Below are 17,415 nucleotides of genomic sequence, written 5' to 3'. Positions count from 1 at the left end.
TGACCTATTTCATACATTCAACACAGCCACAAAAGAAGTGCTGGAATGAACTTCAAGCAAGTTTTACTGAACGGAAAGTGGGACTTTGATCCAAACCCACTGGTGACAATTGTAAAAGTCAGTGCGCTGCAGCTATTGCGGATAGATAGGAAGACTTCAAATTTCTGTGTATGAATGATTGGGTTTTCTGCGACCCTAAAACTGTCTCCAATCCGTGAAGCACTCAGAAATACTGTTACATCGGTTTAACACTTTCTTGTTTAAAAGCAGGTCTCCCATTGGCTTAAAGTCCAGAAAGCATGTTTTGGGAAAATGAATTTAAGAAATAATTTGACGGCAAATATTTTGCAATGATTCATTACTTTAAAAAACCACAAGCAGACAATGTGGAATAGTGCTTTAAAAAACAGCATACATCAAACAAACATGTCTGAAACATGTTTAAGCATGATCAAAGGAGAAACAAAGCCACAGCATAAACATGATCAAAATGAAATTACAGCTAAAAACAATTCTCTGATCTTGCAGCCAATGTGAACAAGCTAAAAATAAAAACTTAGATTTTTATTTAAAACAATCACCCTCAAGAAGCAAATTATTAAAGTGCACACCTTTTTCAGTCTCCTTTTTCCAGTTGTCTTGGCTGTGGGGCTATTTCTCAGATCCCACGCGACACCTTTGTAGCACCACTTTTTGTGTGCCCTCCTGCAATTACCAGCTCTGCAGACATTTCACTGGCAGCAGCCCATTAAACTGTCCTTCACGAGAAATCTGGCTCTTTATGAAAACGACACCTTGGTCCAGCTGCCTCTATGATTTATATGCCATTGTTTGCTTAGTTAAGTAATGGAAACATGTTTTGCTTGTCTCAGCACTTCAGGTTGAGAAAAAGCTAAGGAAAATCGATCTGCATTTGTTCTTTTACAAATGTTACTCTTTAGCAGCAACAACTGCACAAACACGCGCACCCCCCAATAGCAAGAAACAATAAAAGTCAGAAATTGGATTTCTAACTGAATTGTATTAGCATTTTAATGAAGATCTATAAACTTGAAGGCACAGAAATTACCTTTAGCTGTCAAGATTGAGTAAGCTGAAGGAACTGAAGCTGGGGTCATCTCTTCATCACTTGACAGGAGCCAAAGGGCAGTTCTCTCAGGAAATGTTTTGTAAAGGGTTTGAACTGGATGCCCCTATTATTGTGTATTTACGGTCAAAATGACTAATTTATCAGTTCACAGTAAGAAATTCTAGGAAACTAGGGAAATTTTACGCTCAGTAAAACTGCAATTGCTATAATTTAATGAAAAGTACTGGAGGGTGACTGGGGCCCTGAGGAGAACAACAAGGCTAGGAAAGCTGAAATTAAAAATTTAACAATAACAACAAAAATAGACAGCTACTCAGGACTTCATAACTACATACAGTGCCCGTCCACAGAGACCCAGCACAGAGAGCCAAGCACCGTCCTCAGAAAATCTGAACTTGCAATCGCAGCGAGCTCTGCTACCTGCAGAGAGGAGGACTTGCAGCACCAGTCACAAATGCGCACAGCAGAGCCGTCTGCCACGGGCACGCTCGGCAAGGTCACCAGAGGACAAAGCTTTTAGTATATAGTGATGAGAGAGCTAAGCTGGTTTGTGGTTTTGCACACACAAATGTAGTTTACAAAACACCCAAGCTTTTAGCGGTGTTCTTCCAAAGTCCCTTCATTTTAATTCTTCAGCTTTCACATCCCTCTTGTTGCCAATGGCTCAGGCAAACGCAGCAGAGCTCTCATGGATTCACCGCTTACGGTGAAGCTCCTCAACAACACAGATGGCATCGGACCGCATCTTCAGGGTGGGAATGCTCTTTGCACAAGGGATAACTTGTGGCTATTATGGAGCTAATATGAGGGGTTTGTGGCAACTTGCTTTCAGATGCTGACATGGAGAGTAGTACCAGGGACAGACCACAGAACAGAGATGTGATTTAAAGACACTGTTTTTAAAGCCATGGGTAGGCAGAGGTGGATATGTAGCATGCAGGCGACGCACAATTGAGATTTTAGCAGCTATCACAGGGTAAGAAGCACTATGGTCACTCATTGATGTTGCAATGGAAATTTTCATCAGAAAGAGTTTTAAAGACTGATGATATCTATCAAGCGGTTTGTCTTTGAGTCAAGCCAGAGTGATGCTGAAGAACGATGATCTTAAAATAGTGTGTTAGCTATGACAGTTAGTTTCTCCCTCTTAGAAGTCATATCTTGTTTCTTTTTAAATTTTTCAAAGATTAGTAAAAGCAATTTTGGTAACAGTCAGATTATAATATGGGCTAATAAGTTTAAGGTTTAGCTAAGGCTTCTTGTAATTTCAGTTGCATACATATTGTTCTTTTTTTTTCTGACTCAAAACTCTTTCAGAATTAAGGAAAAAAATTTTCCTCTCTACAGAATCTGGCTGTTCTGTTTCAGTGGTGACTTGTGGGAAATTTTTTGTGACATAAAGAGATTAGATTTTCAAGGATGAAAGGTATTAAAAATAATATGAACATACCACACTTCTGTCATTTCAATACACAGATGCAACAGCAACATAACAAGCAACAAGACACCCATAAAATAAGACGCACGATGCTTTTACACGTGTAAACTCCTCCACAGCTCAGTGCTGCTCCTATATACACAGCAACAGGAATCTAGTCATCGTGGCTTTTCAGTGTTTTGACCTTGAGTGTCACCTGTGGATCATTCTCATTGTGCGAGACGTTAAATCTGAACTAAGTGGAAGGGGTTTTCAAGGAATTACTGATTTATAGTTGGGGTAAAAGCAAAGAAGGGCAAGTGTCATTTGGAGCGTTAATAACATGCTGAGGCATAGAAGCTCCACACTGGCTGGACAGCTCTACGAGGAAGTAAAGAACTCCACGAGGTCAGTCAGGGGACTGAGCTAGCGGGTGCACCTCCGAACACCCAGGTTTCCTCTGACAGCAGCCCGGCACACCGAGGGGAGGGACGGGGAGGGCAGTGGCAGCAGCCACTCGCCTGGCAGGTGGGGCCGGTGGCAGGGCGGGGCCGGTGGCAGGGCGGGGCAGGTGGCAGGGCGGAGCTGCCACGCCTCACCGCAGCCAGCCCCCTCCCCCGCGCCACTGGATCCAATGACCTTAAGGGGAGCACAACCTTCACTTAAACCTCTGAAGTGGTGTAAGTGAGTCTCTGAATAGCAGCCGAGGCTTACGTCTCCAGGCAGTGCCACTGCCCCAACATCTCACTGCCTCAGAGGCGTAATGGGGTATGAGTATGTCTTGGGAGTAACATTTTAGCTCAGGCAGGAAGGAGAAGGAAGAAAATGTCGATCTCTGATGCAATTATCGGTTTCTGAAGCCTTTGTTCTAAAGAGACAACAATAGTTTTGATTCCCTGTAATGACTAATTATATGGTGAAGAAAAGTGAATACAAAAGTTCAGTAAAATTATAGCTTAATTCTCAACGTAAATTAGATTTCTCACAAAACAATGCTTATGATCTACCCACCATATTTAATTTGAAAGAGGTGATTATTATCTCTTTACAGAACAACAACCAAAATTAACACCTCTTTTCCATTGCTGACTATGTCTTAAGGTGTTGTATATCTATCAACACCGTTAATTTTAAACTGATTTACTTGTCCCTCAGAGAGAATAATTGGGCAACTGGGAAAACTAGTGTCCTTCACAGAATGGAAAGGAAGGCTTGCAGAATATTGGCTCCACCGAGGAATACTTTAATCTCAATTTTCTGTATTTCTTAATCTCTCTGCAGAAAAAGCTAATGAGAGTTCCAGCTAAGAGCCTGTTTCTTCCTCTCTCAGTCATTTATCTGAAGTTTTTGACATTGATGCTTAGAAATAAAAACACTGAAAAGCCTGTGCCTTAACTGTGTAACCTACATCTTTAGAGCTCTGGATGAATGACAAAAACTAAATATCACAGTTTTTATTTTTAAAAGTGATGTATTAGGAAAGGAAGTAGAGCATAGAGGCACTGAAGACAAAAGATGTTTCTGATTTGGGATGTTACACACTTTTGGCAATCAAAGCCATGCTACGGGCTTGTCTTTTGTAAGCTCTGAAGATTCACAGGTGGAGCACAAGTGCCTGGAGATGCCCAAGCGGTTTATAGTAGCTGACCCAAAACTGAAGAGAGTAAACCTGCTGCTCTCCAATAATGTGATTTTCTCAGGCCTTCTAGAATTCTGAGAATTACTGTGTGATTACATCTGGATGGAATATTCTTCCTCTTTGCAACCTGGAAGCTAGAGGGTACAAGAAAGAGTCCTGAAGGCAGAGAGAGCATGCTGCAGCAGCACCATCAGCCAAACTCCTGACAAGTCCCTGGCTCAGTGTGAGAAATAGCTGGGGATTAACAAGGTGAACATATTTCACTGAAGGGAAAGAGGGACAGCCTTCAGCAGTATGGTTGGCAAAAGCATGATACCCCAAACTGAACAACAGTGGCGTGAGAAGTATGTCTTCAGCCTCCGTGTATCTCCTGAGACCTAAACTCTTGAGATATCTCTCTCAGAAATCTGTACACAGCCCTGTCTTCAGCAGGACCCTTTGTCCACAGGTATACTACTTTTTTTCTGCCTGCACTGTGAACAAATATGGCCTTTGTGTCAAAAATCATCTACTTTCAAAGTAGGAAGAAAAATTCCAAATTTTTGGAATTGCCAGGTTTAATTTGAAGTGTGTGGAAGGGCTTGTGTAGCTGTAAAAATCTCCGCCCCAATGTCATGTCAAAAAACTGGACAGGACTCTGCCATCATCTCAATTCACAGTGAGGGATCTTCATTCGTCGGGAAATGATCATCAGCCCGAGCCAGTTCCCAAGGAGTGATCCAGCAGACAACACTCCTGTAAAAATTTCCTAACGTATCCAATCTCCTGTAATTTAATTTCTTTGTTAAATCCTTTAGATTTGGCCACAAAACTGAGGTAATTTTGTCAAACTATGAAAAAGGTTTTGTTGTTATAATTAACTTTTACAGCTAGTGTAAAGCAACTTGACACAAAATCCATAAAAGTAAGATTAATGAGGGATGGCAGCAAAGACTGAAAAAAGGGCTGGGTGAATGACTGGTTTTAACTGATCTGTCAGTGTAGCCCAGCAACATAAAATGCAGTAAGGCATCTGTAAGTGGAAGCAAAACCCCTCAGCGCAGCCTGAGGTATTCACTATGATAACATCAGTTATGACAACCTCTTTCAGTAGTCATGTGAACATAATATGTGATTCCAACTTAATTTAGCTTCAGTCAACATAAGTTATTAACAGGATTTGTACCCAACTGAAATAATGTAGTAGTTTATTGATGGTGTGAAACTTAGTTCTGCTTATTAAAGAAAAAAAAAAAAAAAAAAAAGAAGAAAGTATTTGATAGCACAGGTGTGATGAAAATCATAGAGTTGCTTGAGATAGAAAAGTCTTGCAACATTACCTTTTACACTGCTCTGTCAGAAAGTTGTTCTCAAACTCTAATTGGTATGTACTTTCATTCTGTACAAGCAAACCCTCCTTTTTTTTATTCACTGACAGCATTTCAGAAATATTTGATGTAATTACTGTGACTTTTAAGAATGAAAATCTTCTTGGAGTAACATTGTATCAGACTCAAAATTTCAACATTTTTTTAAAAACAGTGAGGGAGGAATTTGCGGCACACATGCTTGTGATACATAAACAGCAGGGAGAGGATTTAGCAGAAAGTTTAGCAAAAGTATTTTAAAAGTAATAAAAGAATAAAATGTTGTAAAAAATATAGGTCCTGTAATAAATGGGAAACTGTGGAATATTTTTTTAAAGAATGCTTTCTACCAACAGGTCTGGCAAAAAAAAATAAAGCTGGAAGTATGTCAAATGCGGAGCAGGGACAACAAGGATTGATATAAGTCCATGGAATCCAATGGAACAGCAAGGGATGGGATACTTTAGACACCACTCTGAAACGTAAAAGCTAGGCATTGAAGCCTGAGATAAGTAATATAGAGTGCTCTAAAGATCAAGGGAAAAAAGAAGTACCACTTTGGCAATGCACCAAAATGGGAAGTTCAGGATCTATTGCACTGTCAAAACCTAAAGGCATCAAATGAGGAACCATTTGTCAAGCTTTTTTTTTTGTGTGTGTGTGATCTGTCCATCATATCCATAACTGCAGTTCTGTGAATATGGTATTTGGGGCTGCTTTGTTTATTTTCTCTGTTATTTAGTCAAACATGCTACCTTTACAAGTGAAAAATAAGTACCCTTTTGTCTCTCATTTGTCCTTTTCTCTTCCTGTTCTCTCTTCTTACACCATGGTCATGAATAAGGCTCTACAGACTAAGTAATGCTGGTGGTGACTTCTGCTTCATCCTTTTGTTTTGCAGGTGTTGCCTGGTGGAACCTGGGGAGGAACCCAGTGAAGTAGCTCAAGTGGGACTGGAACAACATCTATCCTGGAAACACTGGGTTTACAGAAGTAAATGAAGAAAAATCACTAAAAGCTTTTGTATCAATTAAAACCCTGAAAAGGATGAAAACTGATCTGCTGGGAAATTACATGCCATATTAAATATACAATTTTGTAACTAGGTATTTTCTCTCCTCTGTTGAAAGGTTACAGAAATATTAAGATTTCCTACAGTTACAGAACAAAAAGGTCTTCAAGATGTAAGATTTGATATGTCATAGTATTTCAGAAATAATGAAACTATAAAAGCTGCAAGGAATTAACAAATCTGAGTTTAACTACAACAGATGCTCTATCTGCATTTCTTGATCTTACACGCTTTTTGTGCCTACCTAATCACAAATATTACATTAGGCCCAGTCCTGCTCTAGTAAAGTCAACAGCCATAACTCTGCTAAATACAGAAGTCAGAATATATCCTTGAGAATAGAGCTTAATATTAGCTTTGCCATTCTTTGCTAGTGTGACTTTTGAATTGTGCTCTGGAACTACCTGAATGTGTTATCAATGTTTTAAATACATTGATGTTTCCACTTTGTTGTAAAAACAGGCTTTCAATACAAGACAGTATTTAGCAATCTAGTACCAGCCATCAGTTTGATATCAGCCGTGACATTATTTAATTTTCAGAATCACAGAGGTTAAAGCTCACTGAACTATAAACAGTTGGAAACATGGAGTGTAATCCCAAGGCACAGCTCTGCACAAGCTGTAATTTAAATCATATTGCATGCTAAGCTGAAAAGGCAGTGCAGGTCCCAGAGGGCATGAATAAATCTGCAGTCACTGATTTGCCACACACATTTGTGTTGGGATTCTGTAACTGCAAATGTGATGTCTTCCTTTAGTGCAGAGGATCTGTCATCTACTGAGATTTGTAATTAAATAACCCAAAGAACAAAAGCAATTACTTAGCCTTGCAAGCATTCAGACTGGAATTTACACGATTTCATGAACAAAGAGAAGGGGAAGTCATGGAGACAGAGAGAAAGGGAGACTTTGAGTCTGCAAGTTAATTCAGCTGTGTCTAGTGCTAGCTGAGATTTTAATGTATAGACCAGGTATTCAAATACCTGGCTTACTTTGAACTAATAATTCCGTCATCACAAACTCCACTCTGAAGTGGATGTTTCTCCATCTAAGGAGCCAATTATGTTTCCAGCTGGCTATGTGCCACATCAGGTGCCGGCTTTGAGCAATCAGTTGTGTTAATTGCAGGCAACACTGAATGCCTTTTGGGACAAGCAATTCACGGTTCAGGAATGTTAGTGTAAAGGGGGTTAGGTTCAGCCCCATTACCAAGAACAAATCACAAAGTTTGTATAGGTTGCAGACTAACAGTTGTAATTTTATGGAATGGGGGAAAGAGGTAGGAACAGGCTACAGGGCCGTATCCTCACATCATTAACTCTGCCGGGTGTGCTGGGCATCTCGGTTACTTGATGGAGTGGTGGCTACGTGGTGGTGGAGCCCTTCATATTTTCAGCTCAGCAGCTCTGTCCTCCCATTCACTTTGTTCTGTCAGGTGATCTGATCCAGGCCAACAGGGCCAAGACACTGGCTCAAGAAAAGACCGTATCAACTGCCCATGAACACGGTCTCCTCCACATTTGTTGGCATCTTCCTTCTTTCTATTTGTCATACTGGGAAAATAACAATTTTAAAATTGCACAGGCATTGTTTGATGTAAAGGAAATATTATAAGGGCATAAATAACAGTGAATGCCATAAATGGATGATGAAGGGCACATTTATATTAAAAACAGCCACTGAAGAAATAAAGCATATTAATGAAATGAGCTGAGCACTGCAGTGAGTAGAAATCAGTAGATCTTTCTTGAGTGCATTGGGGATATTCTCATTTATTATCAGCTAAAAATCTGACCTGTGGTAATTTTTAGTATCCAACTTTTGTCTTAGTATCTGAATAAGAAGTTTTAGCTTCTATAGTCTATCTAGTCTATCTATTTGCAAGGGTTGATTTCTAATACGTTTGCCCGTGAGTCTCGGCACCAGCACTATTTAAAAGAAGAAACCTGCCCAAATGTTGGAGAAGATGAATGGGAAACTTGGATCGAATCATTTGAGAGAAAGGGAGTTAGTGTGAGGCGGGGAGGAACTGGTACAAACCTCAAAGTCTGCAGGTGCTTAGAACAGCGTGGGGGCTCAGGAAGCGTCTCTAATACCCTTTAGAGGCTCAGTCCCTGGTGTCCCACATGGCTGTACAAAGAAAACTTCTTAAAACAAAGCCATCTTATTTCTCCCTTTAACACAGACTAAAACACTGCCAAACACTTTTGCGTCTGAAGCTGTGAATTTCATTAAATTCAATGCAACTCGCTCAGCACTCTCTATTTTTGTGTGGCTGAAACCTCTAATTCTCCCCCCACCACCCTGCGGCCAGCGTGCTCTAGTCACATCACACTTAACCTTTGCCTTGGCTTCTCAAAAAAGAATTTGTTTCACTCTATTCATGGCTTCAACAGTTTGGCAAACTGCACTTGAGTGCCGCGCTGGGCCTTTATATTGAACACACTAATCTGATTGTTTTTCCACTCTACAAACTTTGGGTCAACAATCAAGCTGCTGCCAGAAACTAATTAATTTGCAAACAGGCCCCATTTTCACAGGGGGAGAGCTTTTGAAACCTATGTCAGCAGAGCTGGTCACACCATGGTGACATGCATTGTCATGGCATCCACTTTTCTGGGTAATTCTCCTCACTAATTTTTCACCACACACATGAACTCAAATTACCCAGTCAACAGTAAATCTCTATTGAATGCCCACCAAACTCTGAACGTGGTGGCCTGAGAAGAGGAAATTGGTATTGACAGGGTCAACACTCATTAAATTGATGGCTAGAGCAGAAGGGAAAAAAAACCAACACAAGAACGTAAAAAAAAAAAAATCAGATGTATGTCATATCCCAATGAAGGGGGCTGTAACAGACCCGTTCCCGCTTTGTTTAAATCAATTAGTATTCTGCTGTGTGATTCCCTACAAGCAGATTTCTGCTTAACTTTTCTTGAAAAACTGGTTAGTTACTTTTGTGAACAGGAAAGGAGGCACAATTCAGTAGCTAAAAGTCACTGTTTTCCAAGCATCAGAGCTGTGATAAGGCCTCATAGAGATCTTGGAGATCATGGGAAACCTACTTGAATTTGCAAGGCTTATAACACATAGGCTTTGTCTTTGGCATCCTGCCACCTAATCTGAACTTTCCTTTTCCTTAAGCTGATTTGGATCTTTGTAAAAATAATAATTACAAAGAAACCCATGTTGTGTAATTTAAAGTGGGGCCTACACCAAAAGCAAGGCAAAGTGCAGTCTTAGAACCTGAACACTACACCTGTCCTGAACAAATTACGGGGTTTTGCCTATTGAAATTCATCTCCAGGGCAAGAGGAGAGGCTTCCTAGGAACTGATGCATGTGGGTAACATGTTTATATATACATATATAAATATGTATAGATAGATATCGTCTTTTTAATCATATATTAACTGAAAGTAGTACGCAAAGCTTTCTAGTAGAGATTATTGCCACATGTACCACTCCTTGAGTTATATACTGAGTTTGTCACCTTCTTTATGTGAACAGACCATCATTTTGCAAAGCTGCCCATTGCCAGCTCTACAAGTTATCCATTGAAATAAACACATACAAATAAACAATCCTTCTCAGTTAAAAAAAAACCCAAAACTTTCTAGAGAACACAGAATATCACTGGGACTACTGATAAACAGACAATTGCTGGTGTTTATTATTCAGTCTGAGAAGGGTACAGAGCTGGAGACATCCAGGATCAAAAGTGTTACTCCTGGAGCATATTCATGCAGATGGGTTTTTACACAGCTCCTACCGCTGGAGGTGGCAGATGAGACTCAGGTTTGTTTATCTAAAGCTATGTCTATAAAAAGCAACTCACCTGGCTCATCAAATTTGACTCTGAAGACCCAAGTGTTATCACCCGACTTGCCCTGCACAGACAGGTGCACTGATTTATCCACTTCTAGCATCTAGCCAGAGCTTGTTCTGGCTCTTTCATCCAATTTCCTCCCCCGAGAAGTCAGAGCATAGGTGTTGGGAAGGGCTAAACTCTCAGGTCTCACCCCGACATGAGGCTCACCAGGATTTACTGGGTTGTTGACCTGATATCATATTCACCACCAAAATAAAACCCCTAAAATTTAGCAATTCTAAGGCACATCACCAATAGAACAATCCAGTGTACACGCGTGAGTGTAGATCCCCAAGCTGGCAATCACTTCCAAGTCTCTGTGTAGAGAGAGACTATGCACTGATCTGTTTTGGACTGAGGTCATATCCCACAGTGCTTGCTTTGAGACCTATGAACATCTTTGCTAAAAATGGACTATGTGCAGCAGACAGACTTCTCTGGTCTCCAGTGGAAACAGTGCACAAAGCACTCTGAGCTCCCCCGTTATTTTTGATCTTATATGCCCTATAAAGAAAGTCACCATGTGAATTGCAGCAAATCATGGCTTCTAATCTACACTCCCAGCTATTTTTTTTTTGTGTGGATAATAAGGCTGACCAAGCTGAAACCCATAAATGAGCCCACGGTTAACCATGCAATATACACATATCCTAAGTCAGGTGTTCCTGGACTAATTTGTATCCTAACTTCCTCAAGCATGTTGTGGCTATAGCTCAGACCAATATGTTTACTGAAGCGAGTCTTTCTGCCTAAGGTCATATTCTCTAGATTGTCAGGAAGTCCTCAAAATGCGCGGTCAAACCAGGGGAATGTCCTCTTCTGCTTCATCTTTTCTACCTGCTTTTTCCACTCCAGCCTCAAAACTTATCCTTTGGCTACTTTTACCAATTTTTCATACCTAAACACAACAAAATCTCATCCACAGCCCTGAAATTTAATGAAGAAAATGACCTAATCCTAGACTATGGGGCAGGGGGGGGGGGAGTGGGGGCTAGGGGAGAGGGAAGAGAGAGATCTGTTTCATAGAAGAATTGAAAATAATTTCATTTAAGCCACTTGATGGGAGATTATAATTTTTCTGGTCGTAGTCACCCACCATCTTCATGATCTTCCTCACATCCAGAGGAACTGTAAAGCACACTCTGTAATTGCTACTTGGTCTTCGATTTCTGAATCAAATACTTCTCTTACTTTGCCTAAAGATACCTGGAGCACCTATCAGACAAGGTGAGTCAACTGGTTCACATACATGAGTATCTCCTGATGAAGTATTCAGCTGGACCTATGCTTCCTGAGTTGGAACCATTTCAGGTTAGTGGTAGTATAAATGTCAAGTAATAATATTAAGAAAGAAGTGATTATTTTATGATTTCAGAAATTCTACATTTCTTCCAAGAGAAAAAGAACGGGTTGTAATAAAAATGTATAGAGAAAAGACTTGTTAAATCGCAATGAGAAAAACAATTTAAAATTCATATTCAGTCTCTCAAATTTGGATCTACAGACTTAAGAGAGGAAAAAAAAACCTGTAAATTGAGTTTGTATGCCATTCTGTTCACATTATTATGCCATCGTCTCCATAGTTTCTGAGTACTTCCTAGCACTGTGTTAGGTGACATTAGCATTTGTCACACATGGAATTTATCACTGTGAAATTATTTATTACTATTCTTAGCAATGAAGATAATGGGAATGGGGGTGGGAGGGTGTATTGAGTGAGAAATGAGACTTGCATATATGGACATGTTTTGTTCCTGCAAGGGTTGGAGTTGTTCGTGCCTGTATAAGCAGTGGTGGGAAAGTGCAGGACTTGGTCCACACTACAGCTTGCATGATAGGAGATATCAGCTGACTAATTTGGTTCAAATATAGAAATGCATATTTTAAATGCAAGAGATCCTTGCGGGGAAAAAAAAAAACACCAAAAGAACAACAACAAAAAGAAAACACACACAAAAAATCCCTCACTGTTTTCACTGGTAAGATTGTTTAAATATGCCCCTGTAAATTTATAGGAATGCAGACCTGGAAGAGACATCTTAGTCTAGTCACCGCAGTCCCTTGCAATGTCAGGCAAGTGTGCTATATGATGACACATAAAATGCTATCTATATTCCTCTTAAAACCAGCTAGGCTGCCTCACTGTCTGCTTCTATTGGGCAGCTTTTTCTAATTTCATTCCCCCTATGGTTTAAGACTTCTAATTTGAAGACTAAATATATTCAGATGTAGTTCATACCCTGGTTTTTTTTTTTTTAATGTCTTTTATTTAAATAGCTCTTTTCTTGCTGGAGAGTTATTGTATTTGTAACATCCATCACCTCCTTTCTGCAAGAATATCTCGGATGTACTTTACGAAATAAACCCCAGGTACCAGGATGGTTGGGTCCTATCTATGCTGGCAGGTCAGCCATTCGCCACATCTGCTTACCTTTGGTGGCATGTATCTTAGTGCCTTCTGTATATCTGGATTGGGAATGGGTAGGAGGCAAGCTGGAAAGTGGGAAATTAGGAAGGCATTTAGGGACAAAGGAGTGGCACAGCAGAGAGGGGTGTCAGTGGGTATGTATAGGTGGGGAAAATGTTTGGTGTGGGTGACCAAAGACAAATTATAGATTTAAGGATGCAGCATATGAACACATCAGCAAGAGTCTCAGAAAGAGTAGTTGCAAGAGAACAAATATTAATTTCTAAATAACTTGACACATTCAATACATTTTTATTAGAGAGGTAAAAATCCTATAAACTAGCTGCAGTCTTGTCCTTCCCTTGCCGTACATTCCTGTAATGTGCAATATGTATATATTCAAAATTATGTGTGTGTGTTGCCAGTGCTGGGACGTCCTACAAACTGCCATAAGCGGAAACAACATAAAGTGATGGCTAAAGTTCTGTATGAATGCCAAGAGAGTATCAAGTCCATGTTTCCTGCCTTGGAGCCTGTGAAATTTAAGAGGGCATTTTCTTTTTTATTGAACAGTCGCTCAGCTTCTATAATTCTCAGCTGTTTATGTAACCGTAAAGTAAAGATTACCAAGGACAATAACCCCAGGGGACTAAGCACAGCTACTACCCCACTTTAAAAATTAAGCCATGGAAAGTATGCTAAAATAATATCATAGAGCTGGTTTAAACCCATAAAAAGCAAGGAAATTCCAAGCCAAGGCTGGAAATCCAGACTGACAGTCTCTCTTAACCCCAACTCTAGTAAAGAGAGCGAGCGAGGCCAGTATTTGCTCACTTTTCTGGGGTGCAAACCAGATTCATAAAACTATCTTAATGCAGCTTTTGTGATTTCATTTCCTTTCAAATCTTCTGCAGCCCAACTCTGTTTTGCTTTTAATATAAATGTTTATCGTTATTCATTTTACAAAATGTTAACAATTTAAGGCCAGATCCCCTGTGCTCAAGTCAGGGAAGATGAGAGCAGCTCCAAGATTTCCTTCCACTCCCCTAATCTTCAGCTTGAAAACTGCCTTCAGTACATCGCTTTTGCATTTGCTTTGGTACACTGCACTGCCATTTCTGCCTTCTTGCCTCCAGCCATGCCCTCAGCCCTTGCATGAACGCTGCCGTGGATGGTGTACAGCAAACGCTGCGTGTAGTTCAGCAGGGAGCTACCAGGGTAAGCTGCTCTGACCTGCTCAGGCCTCCTACTCATCTTTTTTTATTGCTGAAGCAGTTCATAGAAGCAGGACTTGATCTACGCTTTCTTGAAATAACACTGGCTTCTTGTGGCTCTGAACTGTAAGAGGCGATGGCACATTTAAAGGAAAACATGGGGTTTGCCTGTAGGCAAGACTCCGTAAGATATATGTATAACATCAAAGCCATTGCTTCTTATAGTAAAGCTGGACAGGAGATGTTTTTTCAATTTCAGGATTTTTTTTTTCTGAGAATTCGAAACTATTCTTGACCCTCACTAGGACCAACTAAGACTGTCAAAGCTTTTTGTGAAGAGAAACTTCATGTACTTACCAGGGGAGCCAATAACTTCCAGGGTGAGCACATACATGGCTTATAACAAAGTACGTGATTCAGTCTGGGGCACTGAAATGTGGCTTTTTGTATCCAAGATGACCTCCCTGAGCACCAACTTATTTCACTGTGTTTTTGCAAATGCCTCCATGTCACATCTGGCCAACTCTGTATCAATAATTAAATATACACTGCTACAGTGACTGATGTATGGTTCCCTACCTTCTAGATGAATGCCCCAACTACATGGCTATAGAATCAGTCTCCCTTGCTTTATTTGGCTTGGTGACTGTTTAATTATTTCTACAAAATGAAATGTCTTTAGAAGCCTGTGAGTATTTAATATTTTTAAAAGACTTAAAAAGTCTTTAAGACCTGCTGGTCAGCACCTTCCCTTGGGCTGGGCACAGTTCAAAGCCCTCTTCCCAGCAACATTTAACTTCTTAGAGAAGGTGGAGCTTCTCCAAAAAGTGACTGTGTGATCTCTGTAGGAACTCTGTGTTCATACTTAAATCCAAAAACTTAATTGCTCTGTGCAATGTTGTCCTACTTTTATGCCAGTTAAGGATGATATTTACATTCTGGGAAAAGTTTGCAAGCTCTTCATGTGCCACTGTCTTCTCCTCTCCATTTTTGGTACCAAACAGATGTGTTTTCTGCACCCTGTCAGTTCTGACCTTAGCCTTAATGTGGCAGAAGCAGTTTCAAGTTCCTGCTCTGAATGAAGTAAACATTAGCAAGGACTTACAACTAGATGTCTCACCACCTAGTTATTAAACTCCATGGGGATGAGGATTTCTCCTTGTAAGTTTGATTAGAACCGGTGTTCTTATCCAGCTTTCAGTATATGTCCATTAGAATAGTGGTTTTAACCTGAGGCTAAGCACACTGTAGAAAACAACTAGAAAAGCAAACCCATCACTCCGTAGCAATCCATGTCTTTACTAAAAAAGGTATAAAGGTCCGTAAACATAAGGTTCAAAACTAGTTTATACAGAAAGCAGATTACACCTCATCCTTCAATGAGAGCTTGTTTCATTAAAAGTATATACACTTTAAATACGTGCAAACACAAAGCTTCTATTATAATTATATTTAAAAGAGACAAATGACAAAAGAAAAAAAAAAAAAAGACTGGCATGCCTGCAGAGTTTCAAACCCAAACAACTATCATTTTTGGATTTCCCTGTTAGATGCTGAAATTAGGAGTACTGTGTGGAAAGGCTGCCAGGATCTTATCACTGGGAAATTAACAGTAAATTCTTAGAGCCTTTAAAAGGAATGTCGTAGTGTAGATTTTAAGCCAACTTTTCCATATTAGGAAGGTAAAATTATTGAGCTGCAATGGAGAGACAGACTTCAAAAATGTACTTAAGGATCATTCTCTATTAAATTGTAGACAGTTATGGGAATCATTTCTAAAGGCCTTAGTTTGATTCTTACCTTTTTTTTAAATTAGCTTGAAACTTTCCATAGAGGAATATAGTGTAAGAACTACACTTAAGAGTTGAAAATCATCTTCACCCTGTGCTATGATAAATACTTCCTTTTTACTTTTATGCTCATTTTGGACAATACTTAAATTCTAGAGAGCTTGAGGTTCATCAGCTCTTTATGTGCAACTGTCTTCTCCTCCCCGTCTTGAGCACAAAGCAGTTGTGGTTTCTGCACCCTGTCAGATGTAACCTTAGTGCTAATTTGGGAAAAGCAGTTCTCACATTTAGTGCTGAAAGACTGATAACCGAATCCACAAAGGAATGACACATTTTCAGCGATGAAGTACAGGGGCTGTGGACAATGGTTGTGCTTTCCCACTGCATAAATCCTCCCCACTCAGCTGTCATTGTGCAAATCTTCTGCACAAAAGCAGATTTTGCTTGCATGATTGGACTTTATGTCATCATGACTACCATAACAAAAGCTGGTGTTGTGTTATCTTTAACATATTATTACTCTTCCAGGTACCAAGATAGATGGATATGTCTATAACCCTTGTACTCTACTGTCCCCAGAAGTCCAGAAATCTTGTCTATTATTATAACAAAATAACCCAATGAACAATATTTCTGGGTTACTGGGCAAGCACGGACTGTAGAACTGGAATGTGATAGATCTGAATCTGTTCTCACAGTAGTCCACATGAATTATGACAAAACTAAATTTAACAGGACAAAAATCAGATTCATACAACTTATCATATTAAAATACAGATTCATACAACTTGTCATATACACATTTATCTGATACATATACCCAATGCATATGTCATATATAGAGTTGTTTATCCAACCTGCAATAGCACTTTGTGGTTTTAATTATGAGTCAGGGACCGGTTTTGTTACAGATTGTATATACAGCTAATATGATAACCAGTATGATACTAGAAATTCCCAACTGTAGCTAATAAGAAGCTGTGTTGTTAAAACATAGTCTGCTCTTACACATTAAAAATTTGTGTGAACAGTTTGCACTAAATTGCAAAACCACGTAAGAAAACCTGGACCTCAACACAGACATTAATAATGTGGCTAGGAGTGAAAAAACATCTAAGAACAAAATACTTTGTGAATTCAAAAACAGGAGTGCAGATGCAAGCAGCATGTACAGCAAAAGTGGCTATTTAACTCTTCAAAAATTAAAATATAAATTAACTCAGAGTAACTACAGTTAGTATTACTGGCTCACTTAAATCTCGTCAGCCTTTTCAGATGATGAATTCTCATTTCCAAAATGCTCATATCCTTGTATAGCTAAAGCCAAGTGTAATTCCATTTAAGCTATTGGAATTTTGACTTCAGTAGAACTTGGATAGAGTACTCAGATGCATTTTTAAGTATTCTGGTGCATGAAGCCAAAACCAAATGTTTCTCTCAAACTATCCCTCTCTCCCCATACACACAAACAAACAACTACAGGCCTGATTAGTAATATCCATACAATAATGTAAGCTATTGTGCCTTGTTAAACTACTGAATATTTTGAAAGCCAGTAATTTGGA

General features: G+C 39.6%; 1 protein-coding gene across 4 annotated transcripts in view; it reads right to left on the bottom strand.

The window, feature by feature from the left end:
* The window catches only part of SEMA3A (semaphorin 3A), a 335,619-nt gene that overhangs the window by 42,763 nt on the left and 275,441 nt on the right, over positions 1–17,415 (bottom strand). The gene's annotated exons all lie outside the window — the stretch shown is intronic.

This window comes from Aquila chrysaetos, chromosome 5, assembly GCF_900496995.4.
Source record: "Aquila chrysaetos chrysaetos chromosome 5, bAquChr1.4, whole genome shotgun sequence".
Taxonomy (NCBI): Eukaryota; Metazoa; Chordata; class Aves; order Accipitriformes; family Accipitridae; genus Aquila; species Aquila chrysaetos.
This window is presented reverse-complemented; position numbering and strand designations above follow the sequence as displayed.